The 11,499-nt window shown below is 43.1% G+C and overlaps 1 pseudogene; it reads left to right on the plus strand.

Moving 5' to 3' along the window:
- The first annotated feature begins 3,410 nt into the window (after positions 1 to 3,410).
- Positions 3,411 to 11,285, plus strand: LOC149156111 (basic endochitinase C-like; annotated as a pseudogene).
- Positions 11,286 to 11,499: the final 214 nt, after the last annotated feature.

The raw sequence follows: 11,499 nt of genomic DNA on the forward strand, positions 1-11,499 counted from the left end.
ACAACGCTTCCGTAGGAATGATGCAGATACTTGGTGCAGCTGCTACTATGGAAGTGGCTTCTAGAAGGGATCCAGAAAGAAACAGGTTGGAATATGTCCAAATGAAGATAGGTGGAGCCGATGTACTCACTATGGTTGATAGTGGGGATTCACACAATTTCATGAGCGAAGACACAACAAGGAGACTTGGACTGAAGTTTGTACCTGCAAAGGCACAAATGAAGACATTGAACTCTCCTCCAATGGCGATCCTTGGTATGGCCGAGAAGGTAGATACCACACTTGGTGCATGGACCGGGAAGGTAGACTTCACCATTTTGAGAATTGATGACTACGAGGCAGTACTGGGGATGGAATTTATGAAGCAGTTTGAAGCCATGGTAGTGCCACATTTGAGGAAGCTCTTCATTTACGATGGAAGGGAAGATGTGCCCATTGGTGTTCCAACCATTGGGGTAACAAAACCTGATCGTAAGTTGGGAGGTATGCAAATGGAGGACAAGGTGAAAGTGGACAAGAGGTTGACCACGATGGAGGCAAAGATTGCAGAACAATCTGTAATCATCCGTACACTTTCAGATAGTATCTCGGACTTATCGAGGAGGCTAGAGTTAGTGGAAGAAGAGGACGATGATGAGGAGCTGTATGTGAGGCCGAATATCCAAGGGGAAGATCGGGAAGCATACCTACAAAGAATGGAAGTTGAAGATCCTGACAGATGGATCGAACTGATTAGCAAAGGAGAGTCCCCAGACTCTCCCTATACATTCTCTTAGAGAACAAAAGAGGATGGGCTCATTGTTGGCTGCTCAAGGCAATGAGCCCTCACTTGGTGATTGAGCAGGTATGTGGACGTGCAGCAGAAAATGGGGGTTCCCATAGATCTGGGCATGGGACCGTGAGATGTTGACATGAGGTTGACACTTGTTTATGTGCATGGGCACATGGAGCAGACTTGGTGGAGGCAGACTCTATATAGGTTGATGGTTACCTTGTATGAGGGAGCCTACATCATAGTAGATATCAGCCATGGCGATGGTTGATGTGTTGTCGGGACGACAACGTCTTCGGGTGGAGGAGAGTGTAACGCCCTAGCGAGTCGGGCAGGGCGTGCACGACATTTCTGCACGACGGAGACTTGACCCGCGGGCGAGCCGGGCCGGGCGACCCGTGCACGGTGACCCGGCGGGCGGGTGAGCGAGATTGCGGTTGGGCGGAACGACGACCGGGGCGACGAGTTGGGCATGGGCGCGCCCGCCCAACGGGCAAACAGACACGGAGATGTGGTGAACGGGCGGGCGACCCGGGTGAGCGACCCGCGGGCGACCCGTGCACGACGGGGGGACGCCCGGGCGCACGACCTGTGCACGACACGAACAGGTAGCAGGTTCGGGCAGGCAGAAACCGGGAACAGACAGAGCTGCTGGCGGGCGAGACGAACTGCGGGCGAACTGCACCCGGGTGAGGCTACCCGGACTGGCGAACAAAGCGGTTAAGGCTCGGGTGAGCGAACCAGCGAGTCGACCCGAGGGCGACCCGCACCAAACGAGCGGGCGACCAAAGTGCGACTCACACCCGGACATGAACGAGCTGAGCATGGGCGAGCTGGACGCAAACACGAATAGAACATGGACGAGTCGGACATGGGCGAGCTGAACGCGAACGGAACATGGACGAGCGGACATGGACGAGCTGGGCGTGAACGCGAACAGTACATGGGCGAGCTGAACGTGGACGGGCAGCGGTTGGGCGTGTGGACGTAGGCGAACGGAGGGCGGTCGGGCGGGCGCCCCTCTATACAGCAACGGATAAGGCACAACAGCGACCAAGGTGCGGCGTGAACAGTCATGCGAGCGAAGGGAACAGCGAGGCAGTGTTCACGGGAGCATTACGAATTATACAAAGGAGAATGCGAAAAGGTTGCGAAAGTTTATAAGGGGCAAAGGTCGGCCTTGCCTTGGGCAAGGGCCGACCTGCCCACAAAATAAGAAGGGGCTCCAAAACGTATTCTCTTCGGGTCGGCTTGTGAGATAGCGCCCCTCAACAAAAGGATGAGATGACTATAAGTAGAAGACTCATTCGAATGAGAAGAGGAATCAAGCAAGTCTTGAAGTCTTCGATCCTCCTACATTCGCATAAGGTAAAGGCCTGGTTATGCGCACATCTCTTGCGTAGCAAGAGAAGGTGCGAGCTTTACCAACTGTTGGTGTAGGCGGTGCGAGTATTACACGATATTCTGCAGACCGGTTGGTGCGGTTTGGCACGGTGATTCGGTGTTGTGTGCAGGCCGAGTTGACTGCGGCTTGGCAGACGGTAATTCGGATAGTGCGCAGATTGTATTGGCTGCGGTTTGGAGTAACCGGTAGTGCGTTAAGGTGCGCAGGCCGAGTTGGGCAACCGTGACCCGGGGGGGCACGTTCTGCCATAGGCACGGGTGCACGGTTGTAAGGGCGACGACCCATTCTCTATATTTGGTTAAGTGTGACCGTGAGAAAGTCCGGCACACAATTGTATAACTTGGTATTTGGTTAAGTGTGGCCGTGAGCCAGTCCGGCACACAATTGTATAACTCAGTATTTGGTTAAGTGCAGGCCGTGGTTAAGCCCGGTTCACGGATTGTATAAATTGAAACAGTTTATAATATAAACGGTTGGGCGAACTCGTTGGGAGTTGCACCTCCCATATTACATTGGTGTAATTGTTGCTATTATTGCAGTTTTGTCATATGATTATTATCGATCATGAATGTTGATGAATGATTATAATTGTTGATGAATGTTAATTCACTTTAAGAATTGAGATTAAGTGTTTTATGGTTAAGGCGTAGTCCATAAACGTGCATTCGGTTAAGAGTGGGCGTTCGGTGGTGCCGCGCTCCGCCCAATAAGAAAAAAAAAGATTGGGGGCGTGACATCAGGGATGCTACATATCCATGAGTGCCATACATGTCCATGGACTTTCCGGAAACTCGATCACTCTACCTCCAGCAAGCTCCACCCTTCAATGTAATTAATGCAGATTTTGGACAACACCCTATCCGACATCTAGACCAGCATTGATTAGACATTCAGCTAATCTATTCAATGCTTCATCCGCCTCAGAGAATTTCAAATTCAGCATTCGCGCTCGATATTTAAATTAGAAAAACTAAATTTATATCAGTCCTCGGCAAATTGTTTTCGTAGCTTTGGCGTTCAATGGGAAGATACTTAGGAGATGAGCTCCATTATTGTTTTACCTGTTTGAATCTCCAGACAGGCACCAGCTTTTAGGCGTCGTCTTTTTCATTTTACAGGTCAAGAATAAAAAAATAGAGTTTTAGAGGACAGAGGAATTTGTTCTGAACCGCTCCAGATTGTATGATGTTCTTTGGTTTGGCTTTTACACGGAGATTCGAATTAAAAGCTTGAATGAAATCCAATTTTCGAGCTTTTCTCTTCCCTGCAATCCCAGGGGGATTGTAGGTTGGGTAGTAGCACACATCCACATCTGTTGGGCTGGTTTAGGTGCAGAAGATGGGAATGCAAGCTGAGCAGCAGATGGTTCAAGTGGAAACTTGCAACTAATGAAGTGCTGACATCGAGCGAGTATCCAAAATATGAAATCGATGAAGGTCTCTGCGATGGGGATCTCCTTGCTTGCAAGGACGATGATGAATTTGTATTTTGTATCTGCGGATCAGGACTGTGGAGAGCAAGCAGGTGGAGCACTCCGTCGGGATGACTTGTGTTGGGGATTTTTCTGATAAAATTCCAAAAACAAAGAAAAAAAATTCCACAGAAGCAATGCTCTGTTTCTACCTTGCCAGGATCTTTTTGTGCACAGGGAAGCTTAAAATTTTTTACTGAGGAACAGAGTATTTCACCACCATAAAAACATTTCTATTCATTTAAGACAAAAATCACTGATACACATTCATCCTCTTTTACTGAGAGGGATTTACCAGAATCAACATTCAACCAAAACTCTGTTTTCACTTGAGAATTTACACTGCTGGAAAAATTCTCATTTACATTCACTGCTGTGAAAACATATTACTTACTGATGTAAAAACTTCTTTTACATACTGCTGTAAAAACAAAATTTACATATGCATTCAAAACAAATGCGCTCCACCATTTTCCTTATGCACTGTTGTGCGTTAATACATGGTTTTCCCTTTTCTTACTGCACCATCGTTTTACGATGCTCCACAAAAATATTACAACCCACGAGCTCTTTTCATTTGGCTCACACACTTCTCTTTCACTGCTGCGCTCTTACATATCTCCCATGTGCAACCAAAATAACCACGAGCATATATCTCTTAACTCGTTAAAAAAAACATACTATACTACTATGGGTTTTACAATACATATGGTCAACGACAAATTAAATACATGCCGTATATAAAAACTAAATGCATTACCTACACCTATGACAAAGCATTAATAAAGGTATGGTCAACCAAAACTTAGATTTACTCCACGCAACAAAGTTAATGTTTGTCATATGCAGGTTCGTATGCAGCTTCGGACAATCAACGGACGAAAACACTGGAGACAATCGAACAGCGGATGGAGATATCAGAAGATCATTTTCTGCAGAGCTTTATGTCCCGAGAATGTCAGACATGGTGACGTAAGGGGAGAGCCACGCGTCAACTCCAAATTCTCTCGGGCTCAAATATACGGAAAATCCCTTTGCCGGAAGGTGGCCCGAGAACTCTCAGGTGGGTTTGGTGAACGATTTCTGGCGATATAACTCTGCGTTGAAATTACACATTCAACACTCCCCTTTAATTTCAACTGCTGGGCATTTGGTCATACCGAGACACTTCCTCAAAAATTCAAAGCTTTTCTGATCCAATGGCTTTGTCAAGATGTCTGCTACCTGTTCCTGGGTCCTGCAATGTTCTAGGACAATTTCTCCATTGTTCACCAATTCTCTGATGTAGTGAAACCTTGTATCAATGTGTTTCGTTCTCTTATGAAACACTGAATTCTTTGACCATGCAATAGCTGAGCTATTGTCACAAAAAGTCATTGTCGCTTTTGCCTGCTCTTGGCCTAAGCTCCTTAACATCCTTCTCATCCAAACTGCTTGACATGCTGCTGCTGTAGCTGCCACATTTTCAGCCTCTGTTGTAGACAATGCTACAATGGACTGCTTCTTAGAAGCCCATGAAATGGCTCCTGAACCCATATGAAAAACATAACCGGAAGTGCTTTTCCGATCATCTGCACTTCCAGCCCAATCACTATCATTGTATCCAACCAAATCTGAATGTTCTGAGACATTATATAAAATTCCAAACATTTTGGTACCTTTGACATACCTTAAAATTCTTTTTGTTGCCTGCCAATGTGCCTCCTTTGGCCTCTCCATGAATCTGGAAATTAAACTAACAACATACGTAATATCAGGCCTAGTTGTTGTTAAATACATAAGGCTGCCTACAATACTCTTATACAAACTAGGATCAAAATCCTTGCTGCTGTCCTCTCTGCTGAGCTTTAATCCCATTACTGTGGGAGTGATCGCTGCCTTGCACTCTTGCATGTTAAATCTGTTCAACACTTGATTTACATATCTAGCTTGTGAGATAAAAATTCCTTTTTCATTTTGATCTACTTCTATGCCTGGGAAGTATCTCAAGAAACCCATGTCAGTCATTTCAAATTCCTCTTTCATGATTGATTTAAAATTCTTAATGAGCTGATCATCATTACCTGTGAAAATCACATCATCAACATATAAGACAACAATTAAAATTTTACCATCTTTTTCTTTGATGTAGACAGTGGGTTCTCCTTCACACTTGTCGAATTCATTATCCAATAGATAAGAATCTATCATGTTGTACCATGCTCTTGGCGCTTGCTTCAGCCCATAAAGAGCTTTCTTCAATTTGCACACTTTGTGCTCTTCACTTTTCTTCTCATAGCCTAGAGGCTGTTCAACATAAACCTCTTCCTTTAACACTCCATTTAGGAATTCTGACTTCACGTCCATTTGGTAGACTTTCCATTTGTTTTGTGCTGCTATGGATAGCACTGCTCTCACGGTTTCCATTCTTGCAACCGGTGTGAAGCCTCCTCATAATCTCTCCCATACTGCTGCTTGTACCCTTTGACAACCAGCCTTGCCTTGTGCCTTTCTATCTTGCCTTCAGCATTGCTCTTGGTCTTGTAAACCAATTTCACTCCAATGACTTCTTTACCTTTTGGTAGCTCAACCAAATCCCATGTTTTGTTTCTCTCTATGGCATTCATCTCCTCATCCATAGCTTCTATCCATTTCTTATCTTTGATTGCATCTTCGAAATGAATAGGATCATCAACATGACAATACAAGGCAAATAAGGAATTCATTCCTTCATCATAAATGTCACTTAGATTTCTAAATTTCTTACCTCTTTCACTTGGTGTGCAAGTGCTTGAAGATGCACTTGAATTTCCTCCTTGTGGTGTGCTTGGAGAAGCACTCTAATTGATCCTCAATGGTGTCCCTTGTTGTCCTTGTGTTGGCGCTGCTGTTTGGGCATGCATTTCAGCCACATCCTCTTCATCTTCATCATGAGACAAACAGTTCTTGACATTCACTGTTTTCTCTATGCTTCCATCCCAAGCTTCCTCTTCAATGAATTGAACATCTCTGCTAACAAAAAGCTTCTTGGTAGATGGGATATACAACCTGTAGGCTTTGGATTCCTCACTGTATCCAATGAAAAGACATTTCTCCCCTTTGTTGTCCAACTTCCTCCTTATCTGATCTAGTATGTGTGCATAGGCCACACATCCAAAAACTCTCATGTGGGTGACTCCTTGCTTTCTCCCACTCCATGCCTCTTCCGGCACTTTGTTCAACACTGCTTTTGTAGGACACCTGTTCAAAATATAAACTGCACAATGTACAGCTTCAGCCCAATACTCATTTGGCAAATGCTTTTCCTTCAACATGCTCCTCGCCATATCCATGATGGTCCTGTTCTTCCTTTCAGCAACTCCATTTTGCTGCGGAGTGTACCTTGCTGTGAACTGTTTATGAATTCCATTTTCTTTACAAAATCTTAGTAATTCCTTGGAGATATACTCACCTCCTCTATCAGTTCTCAAAACTTTTATATGCAGCCCGCTTTGGTTTTCTACAAATGCCTTGAAGTTTTGGACTTTCTCAAACACTTCACTTTTGTTTTTAAGGAAATATATCCAAGTCTTTCTTGTAAAGTCATCAATGAATGTTAGGAAATATTGGCTGCCTGCTAATGATGGAGCTTGCATCGGTCCACATAAATCAGAGTGGATGATCTCTAAGGGTGCCTTTGCCCTTATACTTTTACCTGATGGAAAACTTTCTCTATGTTGTTTCCCCAATATGCAACCTTCACATAGGCTGTCCGGTTTCTCTATCAATGGTAATCCTCTTACCATTCCTTTTCTGCTCAACAAGTTTAGACCTCCAAAATTGAGATGACCAAATCTCAATTGCCACAACCAATTTTCATCTTTTGGCACGCTTTGGAAGGCCTCTTGGGTAACTGCTGCAATTACATTTTTGTTTTTCAAATCTGCCCTGATCCTGAGAGGGAACATCCTGTTCCTTGTCATTTTTACTTCATCAATGCATCGTTTGCTGGGTGCTATATCCATGATGGTGCATACATCATTTTTAAAGAAAACATTGTACCCCTTATGGACAAGCTGTCCAATACTCAAGAGGTTACATCTCATTCCCGGGACATAGTAGACATCTGCTATGGTTTTCCTTTCTCCTTGCTTTGTAAATATTTTTATCTCTCCTTTTGCCATAACAAAGACTTTACTATCAGTACCAAGTGTAACTTCTGATTTCATATTTTTATCTAGGGCAGAAAAGAAGGCTATGTTTCCTGTCATATGGTTGCTGCAACCTGATTCTAAAAGCCAAATGTCCTCACTGTTTGTTTCAGCCATGTTACAGGCTAACAACAAATTGTTTTGACTGTTGTTTTCTCTAGTGACATTTGCATTTTGTCTACTACTCATATCATGTTGTTTCTTTCTACAATCACTTGCATAATGTCCATAATTTTTGCAATAATAGCATTGAACATTAGATTTATCATACCTTTGTCCTTGAGCATGATACTGTTCTCTTTGTTGGCTGCTGCCTTGGCCTTGGTTCTGATTTGTATTGCTGCCTCTTCCTTGTGCATTTGATGGGCTGTTCCTTCCACCTCTGTTCTGGCTTCTGCCTCTTCCTCTTCGGTTTCCTCTTCCTTGACCTCTTCCTCTTCCAAAGGACATCTGGGTCTTGAAGGCTTGCTCAAGAGATGAGTTTTCATTCCTACTCAACCTCTGCTCATGTGTTATCAGTGATGCATGTAGCTCATCAACTGAATAGTTTGAGAGATCCTTTGTCTCTTCAATGGTGGTGACTATGGCATCAAACCTTGAGGGTAAGACCCTCAATATTTTCTCCACAATCCTTCTATCTTCAATGGTTTCTCCCTGAGTTCTCATTTGTGTGATTACACCAATCACATGAGTGAAGAATGAGTCAATGTTATCTGATTCCTTCATGTTCAAGTTCTCAAAATCCTTTCTCATCAATTGTAGTTTTGCTGTCTTCACTCTCTCCATGCCTTGATAGGCTGTCTTGAGGGTTTGCCATGCTTGATTTGCTGTCTTAGCTGCTGCTAACCTTGGAAACACACTCTGGTCTACTGCTAGATACAACAACATATGGGCTTTTGAATCCTTCTTCCTATTGCTCTTCAGCTGATCTCTCTCTCCCTGAGTTAATGCATTGAACTCATTTTCATCTGCTGGTTCTTCAAACCCAGATTCAACTATTTCCCATAAATCTTGAGAGGCAAACAGGGTTGTCATGGTTATTGCCTAATAGTCATAGTTCTTCACATTAAACTGTGGGATTTGGGTATTAAACATACCCATACCAGTGCTTGTGCTAGCCATTCCTTGACTGTGTATTTAAAACAACTGACTGCTTCTTCAGCAACACATAAAAAAACTTTGACAAATACCTGAATCCTTTGCCTGAGACTTTACTTTGCTGGATAAGGTTTACTGCTACAACAAAAGACTCCTCCCTTCAGCTTCTTTGTCACCTTCAAATAGCCTAAACCTGCTCTGATACCACTGTTGGGGATTTTTCTGATAAAATCCCAAAAACAAAGAAAAAAAATTCCACAGAAGCAATGCTCTGTTTCTACCTTGCCAGGATCTTTTTGTGCACAGGGAAGCTTAAAAAATTTTACTGAGGAACAGAGTATTTCACCACCATAAAAACATTTCTATTCATTTAAGACAAAAATCACTGATACACATTCATCCTCTTTTACTGAGAGGGATTTACCAAAATCAACATTCCACCAAAACTTTGTTTTCACTTGAGAATTTACACTGCTGGAAAAATTCTCATTTACATTCACTGATGTGAAAACATATTACTTACTGATGTAAAAACTTCTTTTACATACTGCTGTAGAAACAAAATTTACATATGCATTCAAAACAAATGCGCTCCACCATTTTCCTTATGCACTGCTGTGCGTTAATACATGGTTTTCCCTTTTTTTTACTGCACCATCGTTTTACGATGCTCCACAAAAATATTACAACCCACGAGCTCTTTTCATTTGGCTCACACACTTCTCTTTCGCTACTGCCCTCTTACATATCTCCCATGTGCAACCAAAATAACCACGAGCATATATCTCTTAACTCGTTAAAAAAAACATACTATACTACCATGGGTTTTACAATACATATGGTCAATGACAAATTAAATACATGCCGTATATAAAAACTAAATGCATTACCTACACCTATGACAAAGCATTAATAAAGGTATGGTCAACCAAAACTTAGATTTACTCCACGCAACATAGTTAATGTTTGTCGTATGCAAGTTCGTATGCAGCTTCGGACAATCAACGGACGAAAACACTGGAGACAATCGAACGACGGACGGAGATATCGGAAGATCATTTTCTGCAGAGCTTTATGTCGCGAGAATGTCAGACATGGTGACGTAAAGGGACAGCCACGCGTCAACTCCAAATTCCCTCGGGTTTAAATATATGGAAAATCCCTTTGCCGGAAAGTGGCCCGAGAACTCTCAGGCGGGTTTGGTGAACGATTTCTGGCGATATAACTCTGCGTTGAAATTACACATTCAACAACTTGTGCGCATATGGGGATGGTGTGGCAACACGGAGGCCTATTGCGGGTAGGGTTGCCAAAGCCAATGCAGAAGATCAAGTCCTATGCCTCCCTCGCCCATACCTCCCTCACCATCTCCTCCCTCACCTTCTACTCATGGTGGACAAGCAGTTGCATTTATCATCACTGAAAGCATTTTCAATGAGTTATTGAAGCACAAAAATGCCGATGTTTGCATGGCATGAGGATTCTACAACTACTCTACCTTCATTACGGCTACCAATGATTTTCCCGGCTTCGGCACCACCAGCAATCTCGCTACTCGGAAAAGAGAGCTCGCTGCTTTCTTTGGACAATCCTCCCACAAAACCACAGGTCATATTTCATCTCTACTACTTGTGCTTTCCCTCAGTGATCTTACTTGGCTTTACATCTCATTTTCTATGAAATATTGCTGAACAGGCGGATGGGCGATGACCCCTCCCGACCAATACTCGTGGGGTTATTGTTTCAAAGAGGAGGTAGGTGATCCTCCTGGTTATTGCGATGAAACCACCCAATGGCCCGATGCACTTGGAAAGAGCTACTATGGACGAGGGCCCCTTCAATTATCATGGTCACTGGTTTCTATATCTCCGGTTTCTATATCTCCCAATTTTAATTCCTCTAATTGTATTCTGCACAGAAACACTCAAAAAAGGATTCGTATCAAATTTAACCTTCATGCACCATTTGTTCAATTTGCATTGTATTATTCAGGAATTTCAACTATGTAGCGACCGGGGAGGCAATCGGATTCGATGGCATAAACAACCCTGACATCGTTGGTAACAATCCCACGGTCTCGTTCAAGACAACGATGTGGTTATGGATGACTGCCCAGCCTCCAAAGCCTTCTTGCCATGATGGATGACTCAGAAATGGAGTTCTTCCAACAGCGACAAGGGCGCCTTGTGAACTGTGAGATATGGAATGGTTACCAACATCATCAACGGTGGGTTAGAGTGCAGGAAAGGAAACATCAAGGAGAAGGAGGATCACATCGGCTTTTACAAAAGATTTTGTGACATTCTCCGGGTGAGCTATGGATCAAACTTGGATTGCAACAACCAGAGGGATTTCGGCTCTGCAATTTAACCTTAACCTCATCTTATCAAAATTGTGGTTTGAACATTGTTCATAAATCTGAGATTTGGAATCTAAGCAGTTTGATTTGTAAGTACACATATTGAGAGGAGATGTTAATTATAAATAGCTTCTTTGAAAATACACATGGGAATTTAATATTAATTACTTTATTAAGTTAAAATATATTAATTAGTTTATTAAGTTTAAAAGATTAATTTTTTTG

This window comes from Pinus tabuliformis, chromosome 9 (genome assembly GCF_031772625.1).
Source record: "Pinus tabuliformis cultivar Carrire ecotype Pingquan chromosome 9, CPIR1, whole genome shotgun sequence".
Classification (NCBI taxonomy): domain Eukaryota; kingdom Viridiplantae; phylum Streptophyta; class Pinopsida; order Pinales; family Pinaceae; genus Pinus; species Pinus tabuliformis.